Below are 11,234 nucleotides of genomic sequence, written 5' to 3'. Positions count from 1 at the left end.
CCCATTGATCCAAGTACAAAAATATCTCAACAAAAACCGACTTCACTTCACCAATAAACTGGAAGTCTCGAAAATATTATCAACAGCAACGTCATCCTTCAAAAGCTTAAACATTCGTCCAAATTCAATCTGCACAAATACCACACAAAAAAAAAGCAGATGCTTAACAAGATTGGATCACAATGTAACAACATTTCCCAACTACATAGAAACTCAGATGCAGCTCATTCGAAAATGAAATTTATCATCAATTTCAAATTGGTTCCCAAAGCATAAGCAAAAAGAACTGTAACTTCAAATATACAAGCAGATGTATCTTCAAAACGTACTCGCAAAACCAATCGTAAATTATTTTACTAGAGCAGCGATAATACATATAAAGATTTCGAATTTTGCATGATTTCAATAATACACGCACTTAAATCAATCATAAAACACACACTAAAATGAATCAGAGGATATAAATATAAAAAGGTAAGAATTTGCTTCAAACAATATAGACCAATAGAAGAATCACCTTGGACAAGAAATCTCATTTAATGAAAGAATCACCTCATAACATTCATCAGAAATGTCAAGAACATATTAGGCAGGTTGTCGCTAATCTATGTATAACACTAGGACATTGAAATATTAAAAAAATATCAATTTTACATCAACAGATGTAAAATACTATAACGCTTTAAAGCTGAATTTTCTTACCAAGAAGATTTTGTTCTTGCAAAGTCGCCGTCGAGGCGGTATTCATGCATGACCATCTTGGTTTTCTCCCCACGTGGGGCCCTCCCTTTGTAGAAACCAGTGTTTTCTTCATTCCAAGAAGTGCACCACCACCTGTACTTGAACCACCACCACCACCACCACTACTACTGCTGTAAACTTCTCTGTCTTTTCCGGTGGCTTTCCAGTAACCGGCGCCGGTGGCTCTGTTAGTTCTCAGCCCAGTTGGATACTTTCTGTCTCTCTAGCTGAAGAAATACCACTCCCTTTCTCCCATTTTCGCCACATCTACAAAACCATATATATATATATATATACATATATATGTGTGTCAAGAACAAGAAACTTGAAAATGAAAGTGGTGAAGAAAACAAATGCAATGCAAGCCCTAATAAAAAAAAAAAAAAAAAAAAAAACCAGGAAGTTTCCAAGGTTCGCATTTGTTAATGTCAACCTCCGCAATGTGGACACCGGAGAAAGTGCCATTGAAGACTTTGGAAGCTATGTAGAAGGTGATAAGCTCGTCATCAGTAGGATGAAACCTGAAACCAGGTGGCAGCCCTTGTTCATTCACTTCCTTCTTCTCTTTCAAGCTCACACGGTATTTCCTCTATTCCCAACATCGCTAGCTAACAGATTTTATATATATATATATATATATATATATATATATATATATATATATATATATATATATATATATATATATATATATATATATATATATTGACGTGTTTCTTGCATTGGTTCTTGCAAAGTCTCTATTTCTTCTTCATAGATCTTATTCTTTTTGTGACACCCCTCTCTCGATTACCCTTATTATATGTAATCTCAGCGGAAGACTTTTGAAAACATGATTTTTGTGGATATAAATTTACGTGAAATTTTTTTCTTTTTAAATCAGAGGGAGAGAGGGCACAGCTTGCTAAACCCTAATCGATCAATTAACTCCAATGCATGCTAAATGCAAGACTAGAAAGTAACTAGGCATGATGGACTTAATGCAAATGCGGACAGATTCAATGCAGAAGCTTTAAAAATTAATTCCTCTTAAACTACTCATGAAAATGACCCCAAAATAATACCATACCATCTAACACGGGTCTAGATTAGTCAGTCAAAACAGTTTTGAAATATGCATGGCCATTTAGGAGAAATAAATAAAATAGCACAGTCACTCGGTTTAAAATCCAGAACAGGGGAGGGAGTTTTGAAAATTCACAATAAATTCCTCACTGACCCTAAAACTACCAAGTTTTACCCCAATGCAGAAAAATAAGTCTAAAACATTTTCCAAGTGGAAACAAGGCATTTGAGTGAGTAAAACTCCAGTTATACCAGAAAACACCCGAATGACCCTGTTTCAATGCAGTAGTGAGAATTAAATCACAACTAAATGAATACTTACCCAAATCATGCACAAGACCTATCAATATGATGAGAACAGAGAGATGCAGAGACTCCTAAAATTTCATAATTTTCTAAGCAGAACACCTATATGAAAATGATTTTAGAACATGGAGGCAAAACACGAAGAAATTACTAGCCGAAAGCATGCATGCATATAAATAGTGAAAATTTACTTTCGCTTACAAAAGGCTACGGATTACCGATTAATTATCCAAAATAGGGTAATCCTAATTACTATTACACATATCGTCTTTTAATAATTTCCACCGATCGGAGGAAGCGACCGGTAGAAAATACCTAAAACCGTATCAAACGTTTTTATAAGCATATTATACGAATAAAACCACATAACTAGATTAAGAGCCAACACTATCCACAACCCCTCCATACGATCTCCTTCCGATTCTCGAGCTCGATCCCCAACTTCACTCCTCGGGCCCTAAATCGGGTATACCTACAAACATACAACACCTATATGAGTCTTTGAGGACTCAATGAGAATCTTGAAGTAATAGCAAATACACATAGCACATAGAGCATACATATATCTATACATATATATATACATACATATATCTTATACATGAACATACAACATGAAGTAAAACAATCATATACTTCCCTTTTTCGTCGGCGATCTTCATTCACATAATTGTCACCACGCATAGAGTGAGATAATTCCCACCTTTATAACCCTATGATCCCAAGACCATAGAGTGAGAATATCCCACCTTTATAACCCTATGCCATGACACGTATTGAAGATAATAGAAGGAATTTCCCACCTTTATAACCCTACGATCCCAAGACCATAGAGTGAGATCTTCCCTCTATATCATCAACACCATAGTGCAACATGCATGACATGAAAAATTGTCGGGAATCCCTCGGAAGAGTCAATCTAAGTTACCGGTAAATAACCCCATATAATTCGAACCATGACTAACTACGTGGGATCAAACCACCCCTAGGCCCTACGGTACCGGCTCGCCGTACCCGAGAAATTTACCGTAACCTCGAAAGACATTCCAACATAGTTTTATCTTTTTTTAAAAATTCATGACACTTAATGCACCCACCCATGCACCCTTTGTACTTACCTTTCTCTCATCTTCACACCCAATGATTCACATAAGCAAGCAAGAGCACATAGGAGCACATAGAAAATACACATAAAGTTTTACAAAATCATTTAGTCATACAAACATAGAAATAACCGAAATCTTAACATGCAAAAACAATCTAACATCAAAGTTCACTAGATCTAGCATTTTTACAAGAATAAAATTCAAGACTTCCATCTTTACATTTATTCAAGCAAATACACTAGATCTTCACATGCAAGAGTATTTTAAATCAAATTAGCACAAATCCTTAGTTCTTAACCATTTTTCATAGAAAACACTAGATCTTAACATGCAAGACTTTAGATCAACCATCAATCACTAGATCTTAACATGCAAGACCTTGGATCGACAATCAATCACCAACCTTAACATGCAAGGCCTTAAAACAACAATCAACACAAGATCAACACATGCAAAACACAAAATAAACCACATAAGCAATTTTAAGCATTTTACCTAAAAAAATTCGAAGTTCCTTAGTTAAGTCAAAAATTCATTTTCTTTTCACAAATCAACAATCAAACACCAGTTCAACACATGCAAGGCACTAATTAAACCAAATAAGCCATTTAAAACATTTTTCCCCAAATTTTCGAAAGTTTCATGGCTAGGCCAAAAATTCATTTTCTTTCCAAAATTCAACAATCAAACACTAGATCAACACATGCAAGGCACTAATTAAACCAAATAAGCCATTTAAAACATTTTTCCCCAAAAATCCGAAAGTTTCATGGCTAGGCCAAAAATTCATTTTCTTTCCAAAATTCAACAATCAAACACTAGATCAACACATGCAAGGCACTAATTAAACCAAATAAGCCATTTAAAACATTTTTCCCCAAAAATCCGAAAGTTTCATGGCTAGGCCAAAAATTCATTTTCTTTTCAAAAATCAACAATCAAATACTAGATCAACACATGCAAGGCACTAATTAAGCCAAACAAGCCATTTAAAACATTTTTCCCCAATTTTTGAAAAATCATAGAACTTCAAGAACAAAGTCATCTTTTCAAAATACTAACATGCAATCATCATCTAAAACATATAATCAAATAATATGCAAGAATCAACAAATAAATCACATACAAATACATAAAAACCGAAAATACTAGTGGTGTTGTAGGTTTGAGCAAGAATTCAAGAATTCTCACCTATACTCTTTAGGGGAAGGATTTGTTAGCTCTTTTCTCTCTAATACAAGAAGAGATAAAGAATTAGATTACAAAACAATATGAAGAAGGAAGAGAGGAAATTTTCGAATAAGAGAGGAGATGAAGCTCTTACATTCAAATTCAAGAATCTCTTGAAGAAAATATTTTGAGCGTCTTCTACTACTAATTTCGAAAATGGAAGAAGAAAGAAGAGAAGAGAGATTTCTTAGGATTGTAGTGGGGAGATGAGAAAACACTTGGTAATGGGTTCTATTTATAGAATGGAGAGGCTTGCAACCTTAATGGGTAAGTATTGAGGAGGGGCTTCTTGGCAATTAAATCTTTAGGTGGGTTGGGGGTGATTTTGCAATTTTCGAAAATGGGAGTGGTGGTGGTTCTTGGGTGGTTCAAGCTTGAGAAAATGGTGGCTATGGTTGTGGTGGTGTGGCTGCCGAAATGAAGAGGAAGAAGGGAGAAGAAGAAAGACCTTTGGTCTTACTTAAAGTGGAGTGAAAAGCATGCCTAGTCTATAAAGTAGGGAACTAGGCTTGGGTATTTCTTTCTATGCTCAAAGTACAACCACACTAATGCATGTTTTTCTACCAATTAATGTGCAAAAATTTAAAAATCATGTGTGTGTGTGAGGTGTCCGAAAATTCAAGAAATGTGGGGAGGATTTTCAAATTTTCGACATTAATTAAAAATCCTAAAATGCATGATAAAAATTTATTTTCTAAAATTTTGTGCATGCATAAATATGATGAAATGCTCATTTAAATTACATGCAAGAATAAAATCCTAGTTTATGAAAAATAATTTATTTCGACATACTATTTCGAAATATTTCCTAAGCACATAATTCACATAATCACATAATTCACGCAATAATCACATAATTACCTAATTCACGTAAATACTAATCATGCAAGAATTATTATAAATTCTAATTTCACAAATATGCACATAAAGGTGGTAAAATTTATTTTACCGAAAATGCGGGGTGTTACACTTTTCCTTTTGATCTGTTAACTCTGTGGTGAGTGTACTGGTGTACTGATTATACTCTTTGTGCTTGAGCTCAGTAAACCTAAGTAATGGCGAAATGCATTATAATCAATTTCAAATTGCAGAAAAATATAGTAAATAAATTACATACCGAGTCCAGCAGTAATCGGTTGTTGCTTTTTTTCCATCTCCAAAGCTTCTAAATCCCCCTTTAGCTGCACACCTCTCAAAACCATTTGAACATTATTTACTTTTATTAAAGCCCATTGAGGATAATAAATTATCGCCAGAACTTCCTCTACTTCCAATGCATTATCTGTTTGATTTGTGTTTAGGCTTAGATAAAAAGGCATTAATATGCATATGTTCTGTTTCTCCATTGTCAATAGTCATTGTTGAACATTTCATCGTCGATACTTTGGACACGTTAACATGTCGAATCCTCAATTTCAACCCATTGCTTAAAAGTTCAATAAAAAAATTGTTTTTTTGCACCATCAATATAAATCAAAATGCAGATTAATCACCCAACATGAAATTATAATTGAAAATAACAAATAAATCGCAGTCATCTGTGGAAGCACAATATGCCAATGTGAAATTACATATGCCTTTATTTTCTCTTCAATTTCTTTCGGGTTAATTAGTAGACATGCATTGAAAAATCAGTCTGAAATTAAAGCACCATAATTATGATTTATATTTCCGATTAATTTCAAAAAACTTAATCTATAATTCAAACATCAAAGAACCCCTATATAAGATTTGAAATATAAAATTAAATAAATCTCATTTAATTTTGAGGATAAGCCAATTTAAGCCCTTTGAGCAAAAACCCTAAATTTATCAATGAGAGAGAGGGAGAGGGGTGGAGAGGGGAAGAAATTACTAACCTTCACTCCACAGATTGAAAGACGGGGGTGGTGGTGGAGGCGACAACCGGAAGGCCGAAGGTGGTGGTGGTGGTGGCTGCGGTGGTGGCGGTGGTGGTGGAGGCGACAGTCGGAACGAGAGCGAGAGAGAGACCAAATGCGCACGAAAAACAAAATGGAAAGAGATGCCAAGGAAATTTTGTGGTCAATTAAATAATATTTAATTAAGAGGAGTCATAAAATAGTTAGTTTTGTATTTAAGAGACAAAACACTTTTTTTGTCACATAAAAAAGAAAAATGACGTTCAAAATTAAAAAATGGGAGGGATTTTTTTTAAATTGAAAAGACCTTTATCTAATGACGAAATTAATTTTGTCAGGAAAAATAATGAATGTGACGAAACTATTTTGTCATAAAACAACTGCACATTGTCACACAAAAATGTGCGGCAATTGTTAGAACTAGCCAGCCTTTCCTTTCGTGACGATTTTTTAATGTTGTCGCATAAAATGAACTTTATGTGACAAAATATGATTTTGTCTCATAAAAATTCAATTTACGCGACGACTTGAAATTTCGTCATAAGATCCATTACTAATGAGACGAATTTAGAATTTGTCACAAAAGATCGTCACAAAAAAAGCGTTTTTTTTTGTAGTGAATGAGGATATCGGCCTTTCCCATTAAGAGACTAGCACTTAGTGTATGTGTACTACATCTCATCAGTAAACAATATTGTAATATCGGCATGCATAAGTGGGTGCTCGTAAGTTGACGAGTTCACTGAACTCCCTCACCCTAGAAATCTCTAAGTGGTTCTCAATAATCGAGTAGAGATATCTATGGTATAGTTGTACACCATTAGTCCTTATGACCTAGACATCATCGTGACTTCACTAGAGGACCAGCTGTATCGTGACCTGTCCCTCAGTTCCACCGAGGACCACCCCAAGGGCCAGTGTTCGTGCACTCCGAAATCTAGTGGGAGGTCTGTGCATTGTAGTCGGGGATTCGATCGCTAGAATAGTATTGGATGTCTTGTGTGTTCTCATAGTTTGTAATCTCTAAGTCTCTGGCCAGAACTGACTAAGTGATGATTAGAGAATTCTATTTTCTAAGTCATGCACGTAACGATTACAAAACTTAGAACGATCGCACAGTCATTGAAGGGATCGTACTGTACGCTAACTATATCAAAAGGTTCTTGCAGGCACTTCATTTGTATCTAGGGAATCATGACACATAGTTGCTAGACGCCAATCCTGCTTCGTTGGGTAATTAAGGTGAAACAAGCTTCATCTTAATCGTAAGTCTAAGGGACGAGTTTTGACCACAAAGGGTTGTGGGCCCACGGCTAGCTTACACCTGAACCATCGAGGGTCACACTGCTCGTGCACATGGATCTTTGAATGAACGGTCAAAGGTAAAAATGTTTTATCTTTGCATGATTGGAAGTCAATGTGATTGGGTCCAGCATTCGTAATTTGGAATTATGAATGAGAATAAGAAAAGGAAAAGAATAGGCGAACATCTTAGTGGACTTTCTAAATCGAGAAGTTTCCAAATTTAGAAAGTGCATTGAATTAGGGTTTCCACTTTTAGAAAGTTAGAAATTGAGAATTGGCTTTCGTAATGACAAGGACGTTATAATGATTCCGAAAATGTAATTGTTACAATTTTGCGATGATCGAATTGAGAGAGACGAACGAGTAAAAGAACTAACGAACTTAAGCTGTTGGGCCCGGTCCAACTTAAGCCCGTTAAGGATTTATACAAGACACTATAAATACTTGATTTATAGGTCTTGCACAAATACAACTCACAAAGTAACCCTAGCCGCTCCCTTTCTCTCGGCCGATCTCCCCCCCGTGGCCAACAGCGTCGCCGTCGCCGTACACTCGCCGGAATCGGCCTCCCCTTGCCCGATTAATTCATGGTAGTTCTTTTCTTTGTTTATTCATCCGTTTATTCTAACTACTGCGTGTCTAGTGCCAGATTTTAGTAGATCGAAGTATACGAGGTGAAATCCGAGAGGAGGATGATCGAAGAATTGAGGAGCAGCCCCGAGCCGACGACGCACGCGCCTTCACTCGCCGCCCGAAGACAGCACGTGAGCCACACGCGCCGCCGTAGCTCGCACCGCCGCTGCTGCCCCGGATTGCACAGATTGGTTTTCGTGGCAATCTAGCTTCATTTAGTGCGCCTACCTCATGCTTCGAGAGGTAAAGTTTCGAATCCATTGTCGTTCGATTCGGTTTCATTTAAATTAAATATGCATGTTCGTTTAGTAAGTATGTTGTATGATTTTATGTGACTACATGAAATTGTTTATTTACTGCGAGCTTGATAATTTGATTTAATGCGAGCATGCTAGTTGATTGAATTTCGATTAAATAATTCGCATGTATGTTGTTTTTAATTACGCTGGAAGCGCAAAGTTACGCAATTAATTGTTTTCAATTATCGGGCATGTGTTTATGTGTTTTAAATTCGTTTAATTTGCATAATTTTTTTGGTTTCCGCTGCGTACACATGTCCGATTTCCAACAAAAACTTCTTTTCTGCATGGTGAACTTGGATGGCAAAGTTTCATGAAACAAGCTGAGGGTTTTGTTGATTATGTGCATCCTGATTATGTCTGTTTGTTGAAGAAATCTCTGTATAGACTTTAGCAATCTCGTAGGCAATGGAATAGAAAATTTGATGCTTGCATGATATCTTTGAAATTTAAACGAAGTTCTTTGATCCTTGCTTGTATTTCAAAGATGATTCTCAATCTCATGTCTTCCTCTTGATTTATGTTGATGACATGCTTATTGCCAGTCTTTGCTTGAAAGTCATTGATCATGTGAAAACCTGTCTTAGTGATAATTTTGACATGAAATATCTTGGTGATTCTACGAGAATTCTAGGTATGGACATAATTAGGAACATAAAAGATTGCTCTTTGTTTCTAATCAAATCTGCCTATATGAAAAAGATCTTAGATAAATTTTCCATGAAAGATGTCAGATCTGTTACTGTGCCTTTAGCAGCTCATTTTATGTTAAGTAAGGAACAGTCTCCAAAGACTGAACCTGAAAAGTGTGATATGAAATTTGTTCCTTATGATAAAGCAATTGGTTCTATAATGTACTTGATGGTCAGCACAAGACCTGACATTGCATATGCTATAAGTTGTCTGAGCAGGTACATGGCTAACCCTGGCTTGCCCCGTTAGGAGACAGTAACATGGCTAATGAGATATCTTAAAGGATCTATTGAAACTGGATTTGAATTTTATAAGTGTGATAAATGAATTTTTTTGTGTGCTTATGTGGATTTCAATTATGAAAATGATATAAATAATATGAAGCTTACAAAATTCTATGTGTTGATCTTGTATAAGCGGCAAATCACAACTTCAAAATATTGTTGCTCTTTCAATAACAAAATTTGAATACATTGCAGACACTGAGGCTATAAGACAATCTCACTGCAACAAAATTGGCTTGTAATAGCACTATCTTATAGCGTTTTTTCAATAAGTGTTATAATAACTTTTTCGGCTTTGAAGAATTAAAAAATAAGGGACTTGCTTTTCGTGGTTGCAAAATTGCTATTCACGGTTATTAATAAAATATTCCATCTCTCTAGAAAAAGAAGGTTTTGAAGAGAATTTGCTTAAAAATCATTCTTGTTGGTGTGATATACGAAAACAAATGAGCTCGTCGGATGAAGATCGTGATAGCGGATCTAGCGAGGTAAAAATTTCTTCTTCTCGATCGGAAAAACTCGAAAAATTGGCCAAACGCCCAACTTGGGCGCCCAAAGAAGCGGTACACGCCCAAGTTGGGCGTGCAGTTGGCAGCTCCACGCCCAATTTGGGCGCCCGGCAGCCAACTGCACGCCCAACTTGGGCGTGCACAGCTTCTTTGGGCGCCCGAGTTGGGCGTCCGGTTTTACATTTTTTTTTTTTTTTAAATAATTTTTTAATATTCTTTTTAGGACAATACGTCTAGAGTTGAAGTTGATCATACCGATTATTTTACAACAACTCAATTGTTTGACTCGGGGGACGAGTTAGTGGATTGGGCTCGGTCCGTTGCAAGAGCTCTTTTCGTGAAATTAATTAGAAAAAGTACCCCCAAAATAAAGAAAGTGTGTCTGACTTGTGACCTATTCGGAAAGCCTCGAGAAAGTAACGCAGAGCCGTCCTCGAAAAGGTCTGGTAGCAAAAAAATAAAATGTGGTTTTCAAATCGTAGGAGACCGGCGGTTGGACGATAGATGGGAGCTCAGAATAGTATATGGGAAGCATAATCATCATCCGATATACATATCTGGGCATGGGCTTAGTGCATTGAATGAAGCGGAGTCGAAGGTTATCAAGGATCTTTCACAAAGTCATGTGCCGCCCAAGAAGATTTTGGCTAACTTGAGAAAAAATGGCTTGGGTCTCGATGCTTATTCGAAACAAATATACAATGAAAAGGCGAAGTTGAGAAGATTAGCTAGGGGCGACCGTACAGTGATGCAACATTTGATTGGGTTGCTTGAGGAGCATAACTATTACAAGTGGTTCCGTACAGATGAAACGACACATGCAGTTATCGATTTGATGTGGGCTCACCCTCTATCTGTCGAATTGTTAAGTAAGTTTCCGTACGTTATACTACTTGACAGTACTTACAAAACCAATCAGTACAAATTGCCTTTGTTGGAGATTGTTGGTGTTACTCCGGTTGGAAAAAAATTTACTGTTGAAGTGGTTTTTATGCGCCATGAAAATGAAGAGCATTATACATGGGTGTTGCAAAGGTTGAAGAGACTTTTCCCCCCACATACTCTACCTAGTGCACTCGTGACTGATTGCGAGTTAGGGCTCCTAAAGGCGATAGAGAATGTATTTCCGACTGTGCCTCATCTATTATGTCTTTGGCACATTAACATTAATGTGGGGCGTCGT

The 11,234-nt window shown here is 36.4% G+C and overlaps 2 long non-coding RNA genes and 1 pseudogene across 2 annotated transcripts; all 3 read right to left on the bottom strand.

Annotated features, from left to right (window-relative positions):
* Positions 1–698: 698 nt before the first annotated feature.
* Positions 699–1,348, bottom strand: LOC105962545 (protein CUP-SHAPED COTYLEDON 3-like; annotated as a pseudogene).
* A 911-nt stretch (positions 1,349–2,259) lies between these two features.
* On the bottom strand, positions 2,260–4,838 carry LOC148772313 (uncharacterized). Its single transcript, XR_016030085.1, has 2 exons — positions 4,410–4,838; positions 2,260–2,584 (listed from the first exon to the last, which is right to left on the bottom strand). It is a non-coding gene; the product is annotated as an uncharacterized LOC148772313 (long non-coding RNA).
* A 580-nt stretch (positions 4,839–5,418) lies between these two features.
* On the bottom strand, positions 5,419–6,295 carry LOC148772312 (uncharacterized). The gene is made up of 2 exons (XR_016030084.1): positions 5,566–6,295; positions 5,419–5,496 (listed from the first exon to the last, which is right to left on the bottom strand). It is a non-coding gene; the product is annotated as an uncharacterized LOC148772312 (long non-coding RNA).
* Positions 6,296–11,234: the final 4,939 nt, after the last annotated feature.

Source organism: Erythranthe guttata, chromosome 2 (genome assembly GCF_056151865.1).
Source record: "Erythranthe guttata isolate IM_541 chromosome 2, IM_541, whole genome shotgun sequence".
Lineage (NCBI taxonomy): Eukaryota > Viridiplantae > Streptophyta > Magnoliopsida > Lamiales > Phrymaceae > Erythranthe > Erythranthe guttata.
The sequence above is the reverse complement of the archived record's forward strand: the minus strand, read 5'-3'. Positions and strand labels throughout refer to the sequence as shown.